Below are 15783 nucleotides of genomic sequence, written 5' to 3' on the forward strand. Positions count from 1 at the left end.
TTCGCGGTGCCGAGGGGTTCTGCAGTGAAAGCGTGTAATCGCTCGTTCGTTCCAAGGGAAGGGTTGCGAGGAGAGGGATAGAGGAAGAGTAAGGGCAAGCTTAGCCTCGGTCAATCCAGCGCTTCGTACGCTTGCGCAGTGAAAACGTCGAATTGCTAGATCGTTCCGAGGGGTCGGGTGCGGAGAGGGGGATAGGGAAAAGGAGTAAGGGCGCGTTCCATCAGAAAACGATTTATGAAGGCGCTGGCTGCATCCAAGTTTACTGTGCGTTCGCTTCTCTAACCTAACCTAGCCTGAAAACTAAGCCTTGTCTTGACAAACTTGGCTTTGCCGCGCTCAACCACGGCAATATTTATGGCTAAGGTTGCTTGTATTTTGACCGAGACGCAAAACTTTCGTAGAGAGTACCGCCGTCCACGCTGGAGAGAAGTAAAATTTGCTCCTGCCTTTCGTCTAAATTCTGTGTCACTGTCTTGTGCAAAAAAGCTTCGCTGGTCATCCACCTTGGCAGCGTGGAAGGGCTCGTGATTTTTCGGTTAATTGAGGGACGCAGCTCTAAGAAGCGTCGTAGTTAAGTAAGCAAACTAGTTCGAACTCAACCGCTGCATTAAAATTTGTCCGTTTCATTTTTGATTATCAAGTGCTTTGCTATACAGTCTGTACAACTGCTCTCTCGAGAAATCACGCCTTCTGGACTTCGCGTCGACGTGGGGGTAAAATTAGCAGCACTTTTACGGCGAAGCTGTATATGTGTAAACCCCCGGTCATTCCGGTGAAGCTGCTTTACTCGCCACCGCACTTTACCCCTCCCCGCATCCGCCGACGCCGTTTTCACAACTTTTACATCCCTCGCCACTACCGATGTCTCTTTCACAATTCACAAGTTGCGCAATTGATAACGGCTTCCCCGTTGTATCGGAGTGAGGACGTATGACATGTGCCCAAAGGAGCTAATGTCCATCTATGTTATCCTGCTCCTTTCCATTTTAGCGCTGCTGTTAGCGGCAATCTCGAGCTAAATGTTGCCCGTTACAGGTGGTAGCTGTCCTACACTACATTTCCCCCGCTACATTTCCTTCGTCAACATATAAATAAGCTTTTAGACACTTCTACGGCCTTGTGGTTCACCTTCTCTGCATTACCTTTAACCCCTGTGGCTTCGGGAGGGCAAATATTTCCCTCACATGTATTTCGATGGACACAGCCACTTTGCGAAAAATTGTGCCGTATCATTTCTGTTCCCTTACCACTGACCACACATTCCCCATCATTTTGGGTATACTTCCCCACAAATCTCTTTGTTCTCCGGTAACCTGCTGTAGCCTCAAAAAGCCCCTGGGGTATCGCCAGGCTGCCTTGAAAGCTTACTTTCCCGCATTACGGGCAAGCGTGCAGAGAAGCCCCCTGTTTGTCTACTGACCATCCAAATCTACATGAAGGGAATATTGGGCTTTCAGAAGCCCTAGGATTTAAGGGTATCAGAGAGGAAGTTAACTTCAAGGCTGTCGAGGGGACGAAAAGAAGATTAGAATGCTGGTGGACGAAAAGCAGAGAGGGGAATATTGCCTAGGACAGTTACCACCTGTAACAGGAAAAAAAAAAAAAAGTATTTTGTGCCTAATAAGTTTTTTGTGCCTGCCCTAAGCAGCGCTAGTATTGAACCAAAAGTGTAAAACATAGGTATATTAGTCCTTTTTGGTCAGATGACATGTCATCACCCCGATACAAAGGGGAAACCAATAGAAATCATCATCATCATCATCACCTGCCCTAAGCAGCGCTAGTATTAAACCAAAAGTGTAAAACATAGGTATATTAGTCCTTTTTGGTCAGATGACATGTCATCACCCCGATACAAAGGGGAAACCAATAGAAATCATCATCATCAACTATAAATACTACCTGGTAGGTAGATGTGGTGGTACTGTAACAATATTACCATGATTGGTGTGGTAAAAAAAACGGTGCCGCATCAAGGTCGTAACTAAGAGGGAGAATAGGAAAAGAAGTAAAAAAAAATCTGATGCGTCTCGGGAAAAGCAGAAGCAACGATCGGACGGCGTTCTGGCTGAGTTAATGCGATCGCTTTGTAAGAGACGGAGGCGGCGAGACATTTTACTTCAGTACCACCTAGGGAGCGTAAGGATTCCCAGGTGGTCAAAATTAATCCCGAGCCCTCCACTACGGCGCGCCTCATCGCCCGTGTAGCGTCGGCGCGTTAAACCCCATAATCAATCAAATCAATAATTTCTTCTCAAGTGCTGTCATCATGTTGGAACCCGAATGTGCACGGCATCCTCTGACTGCTGTGCCCTGTTACGCGCCGGTAATAAAAATGGGAGAATAAAGTCGCTAGAGGCGGGACGAATAGAGTAACTATGTCGCGCTTTTCGCCCATACCTTATCTTGACTCTGAAACTCCAGGGGGCAAGGGTGCCAGCGCTGACCGAGGAAGAAAAATGATCTCAAGCGAGGGTGAGAATGAGTGACAAGCGTGGTGGTTTTTTGCGCTCTACACGGCGGTGGGGCCTTGGGAGCCGCATTAGGGTTATTAGTTGTTGGGATGCTGGCTTCCCGCTGAAAGTCGACGCTAGGGTTCGCTGCGCGACTGGCAGCGCGCATGTGTGTGTTCCGGTTGGTAAGAGAGAGAGAGCGTGTGTGCGGTGATAAAAGGAAACTGGGTCGGTCTCGATCGGGTCCTGGTCCGGAGAGCATCGTGTGACGCGCACAAACGCCACAAAGAAGCTGGCGACGTCCGAAGAGCGACGCACGATATGAATCGCGCACGCTCGGCGAGCGGCGAACACGTGGCTGGTGTTAGTGGGCCGTGCAGTAATTAGCATAATGGGCGCGCGAGACCTGTGGCTGGACCTGTCACGCACTCGGTGAGCTGCGCGTGCGGTGGCAGTCATCCCTGCCGGGCACGTATGCAGCTCAGCTAACGTGGCGATGAAAGTATACCCGCCGAGGGAGCTCGTTATGGAAGTGGACGGACGCTGCGCGGGAAAGTACGAACGAGATTTGTTTTTTTTTTTTTTTTTTTTTTCTCCCGTGCAATAGCGGCACAAGCGCCGTACTTCCTACGCGAGTCGTGCTGTATTGCATGCCCGCCGCGCCGGGTGGAGTGCGGGGCTTTCCCATTGTTACGCCAATCACCAGGAAGGGTGCGCCGGAGCTCGCTCATGCGCACAACACCGAAGGGCGAACAGCTCTGCTCATGAGGAGGTCGCGGCCCGACGAGAGGTCCTCAAGCAGCCTCGCGTGCGTCCGTTGGAACGAACTTCTGGAAGCTTTAATCATCTGCGAAGTCATCGATTTCACTCGCGAAGCATGTCTTGGCGAACCTCCGCGGGTCATTCATCGTCGGTTTCTTGAAGACGAATGAATTGTCTCATGCGTTGCGCTGGCTGATGGTTGCCAGTCGCGTTAAGTGGTGCCAGTACTTCCTCAAGAACAAAAGCGAAGCTACCTAACTCGCTGAAGAGTGCGTGCAGGCCGGGCAGGCAGTGCGTAAGAGAAAACTTTTTATGTAGTCTGTTGTGTTCGCTTCCACATGGTGGGGCTCCTAGAAGGACAGGGCCGCATTTGCTGCGGCAGTCCGGCTTGTCCGGTCGATCTGCCTGCGCTGGTTGGCCTGGACTGGGCTGGGAAGAGCGGTTTCCCATCCGGAGGGGGAGGGGTCGAGTATGAAATTCGGATGGAGGAGTTGGGCACTCCCGTGTGAAATGGAAAAGATTTGGGTGTGCTCCGCAGGGTAATCATTGGCCTGGCACATGGTAGGACAGGAAATGATAGGTCTATCGCGATGCTATACAGAACGCATTTGCTCGAAGCTGGCGCCGTATAGATGATGGCTTCTTCACGGGTGAGTTGTACGTGTGGCGGAGGAAATGTTCTGCGGGGTAGTGTATGGTGGTGTTCGGTCTTGTCTGAGTTGGGTTGGCCTTCCGCTGGTGCCCGGAGGGTGAGGCCTCCGGATAGCGCATGAATGCGTATTGCCAGACAGAGACGCATGACCACTTGTCCATACCAGGCCGACTGGTGGGATTTGCTGTTTTCGTTGGAGGATGTGATGGGCGGCCGCATAGGTACATCCTTGTGCACAGTTTAGGCATACTTCTTTTTAGTCGGATAGGAGGGAACGAGTGCATGCTGACAGTGAGGGCTATTGCGCATTCTTTCGATTCTGGGCCGTTACTGTTGCTTATAGCGTGGCTGGTGTTATTGCGGCATGGAGGTTCGAACACGTGTCCACCGAGGAACTTGGCGCCGCAATCGACATCCGCGCCCAGCTGCCATGAAAACGAAAGCCGGGCCTGCTGGTGGACCTGCCTTTCCATGGTCTATAACAAATATTCATTCATTCATTCATTCATTCATTCATTCATTCATTCATTCATTCATTCATTCATTCATTCATTCATTCATTCACTCATGCGGCTGGTGGCGGAAAATATTCGTACCTCTCGTCCGACCTTACCTTGCGGAGAGGTAATCGAAAAGCGTGCAATATTTTAGCGAGTTCACTACGTTAGAACGGCCTTCGGTATCAGTTCGGAGATTACGTGTGTTTCGCGTTGACCAGTTTCCCGGTGGCACACGCCTTTAGTTACTCATGTCCACAGTTAGCTGCGGGCAAGACTGCCTCCGTGAATCTTTTGCGTCGCAAAACCTCTGTGTGTTGCTTCTCTTTACACTGTGTGCAAACTGAGTTCCCTTGTCAGCGTCTAACGCTTTTTGCTTGGGCAGGCAGGCAACAGCCCTCCAGCCTACTTGCAACAGCCTAAACTATTCCTGTTGCCTGATCTGTCTAAAAATTTACTTTTTGGCACTGTTAGACAAACCCTGATCAGAATAAAAAACCGTCGTATTTCCCTGTTTTGGAGCGTTCAGTGTGAAAGCCATGTTTTTTTCTGAACCTTAGCCCTTCCTGAGCACCGGGTGATCCGCTTCTGTCGATCCGAACTCGAGCGCATCCTACTGCGAACTCACTGAACTTCACCTCATGGTGAAGCTCGCGCTAACCCCGGACGACTCGCGTGCGCGCTGCTCGCACTGAAGGTCCTCACATTAAGTCTGGTAAAGATTCACGGAGGTAGTCTTGCCCGCAGCTAACTGTGGACATGAAGAACTAAAGGCGTGTGCCACCAGGAAACTGGTCAACGCGAAACACACGTCATCTCAGAACTGATACCGAAGGCCGTTCTAATGTAGTAAGCTCGCTAAAATATTGCATGCTTTTCGATTACCTCTAGCCGCAAGGCAAGGTCGGACGAGAGGTACGAATATTTCCCGCCACCAGCCGCATGAATGACTGTTTGCCTTTCATCGACCCTCTTCCAAACGGCAAGTATGCGACGACAGAACTGTGCAGCCACATGCAATAAACACTCAAGATATGCGTTTTTTTAACAGCCAGCTGTAGCATTCTGCTTTTTTACGGGCTCGGCAGTTTCTGCCATCACAGGGTTTTAAAGCTTCTCAACGTGCCCGTGTTGCTGTACTCACGAGGTTAGTGGGGCTTCGTAGAGCAGTGAACAACTGCACACCACAGAATTTAAAAAAAAAGTGTTTGTAACCCTTCATCTTAGCATTGCTTGAAACAACCGCCCAATGATGGTTTTCAGCTCTCTGATCGCGTGGCGATTCATGAAGCTTGGGTGCGTCCGTCCTTTCTCGTCGTGCCTACGAAAAAAACCAAGCAGACGTTTTTGTTTGGGTTTTGCCACCAATTCGTCCGACATATTGAGTACTTCTATCGTTTCCGCACGTTGTCGCCAACGTGATCCTTTTCCCTTTGAGTTCGTCACTTTTGGGATCCTCGGCCCAGCAGAATAAAATACGGCAAGCAAGCGCTCATGAAACTCGACCGAGTGGTTGAACTTGCAGAGCTTGCAGCCGCGTATTATGCAAACAGGAAAAATTTGGCCGCCCGCGGACTTGTGATTTGAAAGCGAACGACGTGTGCGGGACATATTGGGGTTGTGTTCGAAGACGATACACTCTAATGCGATCCCGTGGTTCAGCTTCACCGCAATGCACTTTATTGACCATCCCGCGATGACCAGTAGAACCACCAGCGATGACCAGTAGAACCGTGGCGGGCGCCGTGCAGAAGTACGCGCATCGGCCTCCGACGAAGCGGCACCCATGGTTTTCCGAGTGCGCGGAGGACGGTGCAGTGTGTCCACTGAGCCAGCGAGATGGCGAACGCGTGTGTGTTGGGCAAACGGGACGGTGCGTGAACACTGGGCCAAGGGAGCATCCGTCCAGCGAGCAAGGCCGCGCTCATACTCACTTCGCCCTTCACTGTGCACAGTGTGGTTGCTCACCCTGTATCGATTGCACCGAGATCCTGGTAATGACGGTTGCGGACAGAGCTGTTGGATGTCCACCATACTTCGACACAGAGACATCATTGTGTCCTCCACCCTTCGCTAGTGTTTTTTGTTGTTGTTGTTGTTGTTGTTATTATTATTATTGTTTAAGAGAACGAGGTTAGCATAACAGCTTTGCCCGTATAGGGTACAGGGATGGGAGTTTTTCCCCCTGCTCATGTGTATTCCTTTGGGGCAGGTTACAAAGCTTATATATTTGTGTTCTTTTGAGAATGAAAGTTAGTTGTTACGGGTGTTTGTGCTTCCTTCCCTTGTCCCTGTTTTATTCTGCGCAGTGCGAAAGATGAACCTATACGTCAACTATCCTGCCGTTCTTCGACATGTTTCCATTGTACCGCTGCGTTTTCCTGGCTTTGCAATGTGCCCGTGTGCGTACACGTGTTACGACAGACGCTCCACCGTGAATGCTTGTCAAGTAGCCGTTCTTCCGCTTCCCCGACGTTTGCTATATCTTTATTTTTCATCAGGAGAAGGCGGCTCGCGTACGTTATTAAACGCTCCCGCAAATCGGCTGCTCCACAACGCTTCGCTGCAATGGCCAACAGTGACTAAACAAATAGCAGCATGCGATTGTTTACTGTAGTATAATGCCCTCGCATTACGTAGTGTCTCAGTGGAGGTCTCACCTTTTGTAACCTAATCGTATCCTTGGCTTCCTCATTCTCCCTGCTTTGCTTCGTATATGCGCATATATGCGCTTCGCGGGAAAATAGGAGTATTTCAATTGTTGATTTCGCGTTCTACGCCGCCATTAAATCGAAATAGTTTTTTTTTTTCAATAACGGAGCACGTATGGCACAGGCTGGTTCGGAAGAACAGAACACACAAGTGGCAAATGCGGTGAAAGCAAGAAACGAGTTAAAACATCTGTAGAAAACTGGAACAGAAACATTGTATGGCGGTGAAGGCAACCGCATTATTTCTCAGGAATCGACCTTGCTCGTGGGAAAAATAAAAAAGCGCCCCAAAAGGTCAAAGATGATGGAAAAAGGGAGAGAGAGGGGCGGGGCAAGTTCGGGTTGTTAAGCGACTAGCGTGTTTTTTCTTAGCAGTTCTGAGACCGTCGTTTCCGAAGCGTACAGTTTTCGACGCCAAGCGCATCCACCCCCGCGTCCTTGTTCCGTGGACTGGCTTCCGGTTTCCGGTCTCTCAACTTCCGGCGCTGCCTCCGGAGATAATGCGAAGGGACAAAGCGAACAGCCCTGGCCGGCGCAGCAGTGAATTGTTCGGTGTACGGGCACGGGAACCTCTACTCGTCTCCGGCAGCGGCGCTTATCCTAATAGTCTTGTCAGCTTTTGCTTCCTTGCCTAGCGCTGTCACGGAGAAAAGGCGAGATGGGCTGCTGCGATTCGAGTTCTCTGCATTCAAATTCTTAGTGGAGCTGCCGCCTCTGCAGGCTGTGAGATTTTGTTAGTGGTTAGGGTCTTCATGCTCGCGCACCAAAAAAGCGTCGAGTACGAGGGACACGAGGCCGCTGCTCACTGAATAGGCAAAGAGGGACCTTAGGACAAGACCTGGCGGAAAAGCATCTTCACAGAGTTCCGTGCCACGCACAGCACAGAACATCCCCGTGTGCAGTTACAGTCGGCGATTCCAACGTCGCTGCCAATGGCGCGAACATCCCCTGCGCGTCAAGCTGTTTTTGCCTGAAATAAGAACATATATGGAGGACGTAAACCAGGAGAAAAAAAGACATGTAGGCACGGACAACTATCACTTTTTAAGAGTTGCGAACTGCTTTGAACAATTTAAAAAAACGCTGTACGCTGTATAACTAGTCCGTTGCGTCTCACTGAGGGTGCTTTGCGGGTGATTGTTTGTTGTAAATGTTCTGAGAAAACTTCACTTTGTCATTGTGTCTGTGTCGTATATTTGTCGGCAGCAAAGAATACGTATCACTAGTGTCAAGTAACCGTGTCAAGTTTGACTGCACTTCAGCTGAGATATGATTGGGCGTTTTTTTTTTAATTATCTCAAATTTAGATCTTGTTTGCGCTGGAAATATTTCGCACGCTAACAAATTCCATAGCGGCAACATTTAGGCCGTTTTCCAGATCTTCATTTTTTTTTATTCTCACGCGTCAACACCTCCTAAAAAAGGGGAGTTGGGGACTGAGAATGACTGAGCTTCGATTTCAGTTCGTGCCGTGTACAGCCCCCCCCCCCCCCCCCCCCCCCACACACACACACGCGCGCGCGCGCACACACACACACACACACACACACACACAAAACAAAAATGACTGACTGTACCAGCCATCCACCAACACATTGATTTCAGAACTGTGAGCCTCCTATACCGCGTATTTCTTTTAAATATCGGCATCTACGCTGCGCTACTCGCTATACTCGCACCCAAATTTTACTCCTACTCCTCTTCCTTGTTTCCAGCCAGATCCGCTGCTTTCTTCCTTCTTTTTTTTCTTTTGCTAGTGACGCGCGCTCTTCCTGTAGCAACATTTTGCACAGCCGTACCCTGGCAGCAATTTTTTTTTTTTTTACGTCTCGCTCCCTGTACTCATCCTTCCGTTCTGTCAGCGCGATGCGATTTTGCTTCGACCGCCGTATAGCAACGGGGCGAAACCGGAGTGAACTGGGTTGGATGGGAGTACAAAATCAATGGTGTGCGTCTTCAGCTGGAGCCGAAAAGACAGGTGCCTGTGTGCCCGCGGATCGCGATTCGAATGCGCCAATTCCTCGGCGTCTATCGGCGAGGAGATTCGTTCGAGCCGTGTGTGTGCGCGTGTGTGGGGGTGTTCGTGTGTATACACGCGGGGGACGTTGCTGAGCGTGGGAAGTGCACGAAAGAAAGCTGCGCCGACAGCGGCCGACAAAGGAATCGAAGCCGGACGCAAAACGAACTGGCCGCCGCAGCTCGCCAGGGAAAGGACAACGACGGCTGAGTGATCGAGAATCAATATTGTCGCGGGACATTTTGGAGCTTTGAAGCCCCGCCGTTCAAAGACAAGGAAGTGTGTCGCAAAACTGGCGCGAATGACGGCCGGCCGGTCGAGGATAACGTTCCCCACTCCATCCCTAGAATCAGCGCAACAGGGACTCTCTTTCCCGCGGAGATTATGCTTCTAATCTACTCTGCTCTAGATATACTGCGCAGCGTCATCCTGCCTTGTGACATCGTTTGGTTGAGGTTGCAATAAAGAGCTCAGCGGACATCATGTTTTCATCGGCCCGCGCGCGATATGCGTCGAAACGGCCACTGTGAAACCACGGGGGCCGTCACCAGCCTGGTCATCATCCTTTTCTCTTCCTTCGGTATGATGCTTCGTTGCGCTTGTGAGACCCGGCAGGGACATCTTCGGATGGGGCTGGCCTGAGCCTCATCTAGTCCATCCATTGATTTTTTAAAACCGACGCAGTTGCGTTGCCGACGGCCAGTGTAACCGGCATGTGTGTTTTTACGATTCAGCGCGCCGCTACCCTGTTCGCGCGTCCTACGTTGGTGTAGTGTGGTCGAGTGCTCCTGTGCTTTGCGGAAAGGCCGCCTTCCTCGAACGTGTTGAGACAAGCACCCGAACCGCGAGCGATGACTCAAGCCGCGGAAGTTGCAAAATACCAAACTTTTCGGCACGTAAAGAATTGAACCTGCCAGCCGTGAGAGCCGATACCGCCGGCTCTCACGAACCCGGGAAAGAGTGTTCGTGTGTCTGTACTCTTCGTGCCGGGTACAAAGCACTGGAAAAGCTGTTCGACTGTTAGCGCTTCGGGGGATAAATACGCGGTTCCTCCGAGCGAATTATCCCGCTGTTGCTGTGTTCGAGTCATGCTGTAAGCTCGCCCGGAAGGGTGCCTGTATCGTCGTTGTTCATCTCTCGCCGTGCAGTAAACCAGTTGCGTTCGCCTTCGGCTTTTTGTCATCTTCATCAAGGCAGCTGCTTCGGCTCGCCGCTCGTACACAACGCTACCACTACATGGCGGTGGCGACGGAGCCCGTCTCGGGGACGCCTCCGCCAATGTAACAGTGTAGTCTCTGTGACCTTTGCTGATCGCTGAGTTCCTGTTTTGTTTACCGTGCTTTCGTTTACCGTTTTGTTTTGTCCCCATGACGTCATCTTCGGCCTTGGCTTTCTGTCTGACCATGCAGCCCTGATTTACTGTTCCCCTTGTGTTCTTCGCCTGGAATTACATTTTCATTCTTGTGGTCACGACGAACACCCGCCAATCTTTTGTATTGCTGAACATATCCGATTAACCCCCTACGCCGCTACCCATTATCCCCCTACGCCGCTCCCTTGTCATTCCCCCCTGTACCTGATGGTGAATACGTCATCTCGCCCTTGCAAGACGTCTTTGTGGAGCGGAGTGTCACCGTTGTTCCCTAGGTATACTGTCGTCATGGTTACTAGCAACCAGATCTGGCTTCCCTTCCTTAAAGGCCAACTGCACTCAAATTTCACATCGGCCAAATTTATTTTGAACGTACAGTACGTACCACCAAAAAAACTGGGACATGAGTGGTAGCCCCATGAAATGCCTTGTTTGAAACGTTTAAAATAGCTCCGTCGCAGAAGACGGTGCACCTGCCGGCGGATCGCACAAACAGCCATGAAGCGGAGGTGACATTGCGTCCGGCCGGGTGTTAGCCCTCCTGCCAGCCAGCAGAACCGGTCGAGCTACAGTGTAAAACTTCTATAGTACACTGTAGTCGAGCTACGCCGGGCGCGCTTCTCGTACAGCTGCTGCGAGCGCGAAGCGGTTGTTCGCAGGTTTGCTCCGGCCGGCCGGCCGGCCGCTCGCTGGCTGAAACGTCACTTCAGCCTGGCCGTATAAGGCCGCGTTCTTTTCAAGTTCGGTTTCAAATCGGGTATTTTCGATGGTCGTTTGCGTCGTGCATGCGCGTATTTAAGCTGTCATATTCTGTGTCTTTCAGTCTTTTTAGGCAGACTATATGGAAATAAGATTTTCAAGAGATCGAAATTTTGAGTGCAGTTGGCCTTTAACTACATGTTACTCAAGTCCTTCTTCCTCTGGGGATATCGGTGGCAATCCCTCCCATGACGAACCTTTTCCGCCATAACAACGAACCTTTCCACTGCCCCTGTGGACATTCCCCCTTCGGCAAGGTTTACGCGGGTGGTCGACCCTGATTTTTTCCGACATAAGCTGCAGATCTTCGCTGCCCTTTGGCGTCCTACAATGACGTCTTTGGCTTTGATGGCCGCGGTTTGGGCGTGACTTCGACTGTGACGCACCGCATTAACACCGGCGACGCCAGCCCCATCCGTAGACGTCCCTACTGGGTACCACAAGCGGAACATGGCATCATACAGAAGGAGGTGAACACGATGCTTGGCAAGAACATTGTCGAACTGTCTTCTAGCCTTTAGGCATCCGTCTCCGTATTATAGAAAAATAAAAATGGCACATGGTGGTTTTTCGTGGACTACCGCCATCTCAACAACGTTACGAAGAAGGATGTATGTCCGCTTTCCTGCATCGACGACACCCTCGATTGCCTCTTCGGTGCCAGATATTTTCCTTCATCGACCTCTTCGTGTACTGACAGGTTCTTGTCAACGCCATTTACAAGATGAAGACCTCTTTTATAACTCCTAGCGGGCTAAGCGATGCCTTTTAGGCTTTGCAATGCCACTGCCACCTTTGAAAGGATGGTGGACTCCCTCTTGTACGGTTTCAAGTGGAAGATTTGTTTATCACGACGACGTCATCGTCTTTTCTCTCACGTTTGACACACAAATTTATGGACCTATGGCTATTTTCGAAGTTTTCGGCGTACTAAGCCCCAACTTAATTCCGCCAATTGTCGGTTTGGTCACCCCCATATCACCATCCTTGGCTTATTTCGCCGACTATGCCGGCGTGCAGCCTGGCCCTGACTAGATTCACGCCGTAAAGAAATTTCCAGCCACATGCACAACGAATTCAGGATGCGCGCAGCTTCGCAGGCCTCTGCTCCTATTTACGTTGCTTTGTACGATCTCCGGGGTCCTGATTGCCGTCGCGACCGGCTACGCGACGCGCTGCGCCATCACACGTGCCGTACCAGCCAGCTAAACCACGGACGTCGCTGACTTTTTACCGCGCACGCGGAAGCATTATTCGTCGAGTACCCCAGCAAAATCTGTCCGTGCCGCGAAGAGTTTAACGCCTTGTTTCTGCAGAAACATGCGTAAATTGCGAAGTCGGGCACTCCATCGTAATAAACTGTAAATGTAGATGAAGTAGAAACACTGATCAGACAGAGAACCGTTCTTGTCATTGATTGATTGAGCGATTGGTTTATTGATAACGACATCCCCTTTGTTTCGGAGCGGTGACGTATGACCTAAGAATCTAATTCATCTATGTTGTCCATCTCTTTCTATTTTAGTGCTTCTGTTAGTAATAGTCTCAAACTAAATTTTGTCTGTTACAGGAGGTAGCTCTCCTCGCTACATTTCCCCCTTTGCTTTTCCTCCACTAGTATTCCAAACTTATTCTAGTCACCTCTGCCGCCTTGTAGAGTACTTTTTCTGCACTACCTTTAAACCCAGTGGCCACGAGAGAGCTAATATTTCCCTCATATGGGATTGTATGAATGCAATCACTTTACAACAAAATGTGCCATGATATCGTTTCTGTTCCCTTTCCACAGACCCCACATTTCGGGTGTACTTGCCCGCAAAGCTCTCCGTCCTCAAGGAACCTGCTCTAACCTCAAAAAGCAAAGCACTGCTCTTGGAATATCGTCAGGCACGGCCGGACTGGACTACTCTCTCCCTGGGAAGGGAGCGTAGAGTCCGGCCGTGCGTCAGGATGGCTTGAAAGCTTGCTTTCGCGCCGTACGGAAGTGTGTGCAGAGAATTGCCATCTGTTCGGCTGCTGATGTTGTGGAGATTCATCCCCGCGCGCTCTGGCCAGTGAGCAACCTCCGTTGCATCCCGCCCGTGTGGGAGCGCGGCCCGCCCCTCGTCCGTTTCAAGTTGCATGTCATGATTGCGTTATTCCCTGCTCGTGCCAGCGCTCGTTGTCTTGGAGGTTCGGTCGGTTTTGTTCTGCTCCGCTCTTTGACCCGCGCATAGCCCTTTGGTGGCCGGTGCCATTCAAAGTCACCATACGCGTGCCAATGCTGCTCGATTAAGTCTCGTGGATTGCCGCGTCGTGAGCCCCATTTTCACCTCAGCGCGCGTCTCGCCGATGTGTGCCGTAAGGGGGCTTTATAGCTTGCGCCCAATCAATGTCGAGCCGTTTGAGTTGCTCCTGTTAACCACGCTACGTAGACCCCCCCCCACACACCCTAACCGTGTCCATGTCAGTCGCATCAACCGTGCAACTCAAGTGTCCCGCCTTCTGGCTTTGACTACGCCACTCCTCGATCAGCACCGGGGCGGCGTCACATGGAGCTTCGAAGCCCCGCCGTTCACAGACGAGGAAGTGCGTCGTACATACAAATGGCGCGAATGACCGCCGGCCGAAGGCGAGGAGAACGATCCTCGCTCCAGTCTCAAAACCCACGCAACGGGGACTATCTCTTCCCTGCCAAGATTATACTGCTTAGCACCATCCTGTCGGAAAATGGCACGTGTGCGACGGAGAGAAGGCATTCTCTAGCGCACGCGCTGCCAGGGTGTACGGTTCCGTATACGGCGCGCTTCGGTCATGTCGAGGCGGTTGGGTGCCTGCATGGGCTCCAGGTGCAGCCTCGACGGGACACGCGCTCTTCGCGTCGGCCTGGGCTTGCTTGGACACTGTCACAGGGACGGTGGCGGGTGGTGGCATGCATTGTCGAATGCGCAACTGCCTCATCTTGATCAAGCGAATCTCGCGTGCAGCGAACGCATACCTGCCCCGCCCTTGCGCACTGTTCATGTTTGCCTCACAGGGACTATATTATAGTACATCGCGAGGGTAATCGTTCCAAAATTATCGTGTACTCGCGCTTCGTCTGAGTAGGTCTCGTCTTAGATAGTGGATGCGGCGACATAATTTTAAAGCCTGGTAACTTGCCTGGTTGTAGAACCACATTTTCAAGTTAAAACACGGCCCCAGAGGGAGTTTTGGTAGCCGCCAGATTCGGCGAAGCAGAAATGGCGGCGCGGTTTCGCAGAAGGTCCTTGGTAATAATGCTTTGCGACCACCTCCCAGTGGTCTTCTTTTCTTGGGCGGCTGCGTACACTGCCTGCAGTCGATTACGTGCGAGCCCGTGTGTCGCCCTTCCATTGATTGTCGTTTCCGAGAACGGCCGACCTTTGTGCCAATGTCGGCGTTGCCCTGATGGCAAAGATTACCCTTCTCCGACCCCATTACCGTTGCTGCTGCTCACTTTTCCCATAAACTTCCAGCGTTCGGAGCTGTGCACTCCTGCTTTGCGCGAAGCAGTTTGGTCGCTTACACTGTTGCCACATTTTCCCCGCCACTCGGTGAGCCTCTCACGATTCCGGAATTTGCATAGCGCTTTTCTGGAAAAGCCGAGGTTTCGCGTGGAGCGGGACTACGATGTGCTGTCGCAACCGACGCGCATACGTGGGGGTATTAACGAAGCTTGGTTAACCACCCAGAAGGCAAATAAATCTCTCAGATTGACTCAAAGGATTGCATTTCTTCACTACATACTCTCGTTGCAATGCAAGCCCTCATCATCCTCGTTTTCTGGCTGCCATTTGCTTGCTGGTGGTTTCTATCGCCCCCATTTCCAATGGTTACCCCTTAAAGGCGAACGCCTTTAATCTCGTATGTTTCAAGCACGCGCGTTGTGGAGTTCAGGAAACTGGTGGTTAAAAAAATTTGCAGTGCGCGAGCCGGGGAGCGCCGGCCCCACCGGCTCGTGGAATAATTTTCTTATATATGCCTCGGCGTCGCGCACTGCAGCCTGGGTTCGGCAACGTTGCACATAACTGAATCGAGCCGGAGTATTGGCGTTCAAACCCGCGCGCGCGCGCGCCCTGCGAGCAGCGTGCCTATCGGAGAGCTTGATTGTTGCCCGTGGGTGATGGGCCAGAAATAGACGCGGACCGGGGCAGCGAGGGGGCGTTGTGTGTTCAGACAGGTCTGTGCTGCGTCGATGATCGCCGCGCCATCATCGATCTCACTCCCTTTTTGTCCACTGGCTCCAGCGTGCATTGTTGTGTTCGATTCCTCGCCGCCGCAGGGATCGCCCGCGCGTGTCGTAATTGGCCTCCTCCGCTGTATGCGCAAGGAGTCGCCGAGAACGCCCGGAAAGGAAGGCACGCCCTTGTCGAGAGCGTGGCTGCGTGTTTTGTGGGTTGTCGATGGTCCGCGAACCCTGGGACCGCGACGAGCAGCTGTGATCGAAGCTCCGGCTTGGCTATATATGTATTATAGTAATGATGTCCAAATCGCTGCTTTGAGCGGGGAGACGGCTTCACTATCGCTTTGTCTAAACGCAGTTGCCAACGCTTGATCAGC

This window comes from Haemaphysalis longicornis, unplaced genomic scaffold (assembly GCF_048455015.1).
Source record: "Haemaphysalis longicornis isolate Haplotype H1 unplaced genomic scaffold, Haemaphysalis longicornis Haplotype H1 scaffold_1, whole genome shotgun sequence".
In the NCBI taxonomy this organism is placed as follows: Eukaryota; Metazoa; Arthropoda; class Arachnida; order Ixodida; family Ixodidae; genus Haemaphysalis; species Haemaphysalis longicornis.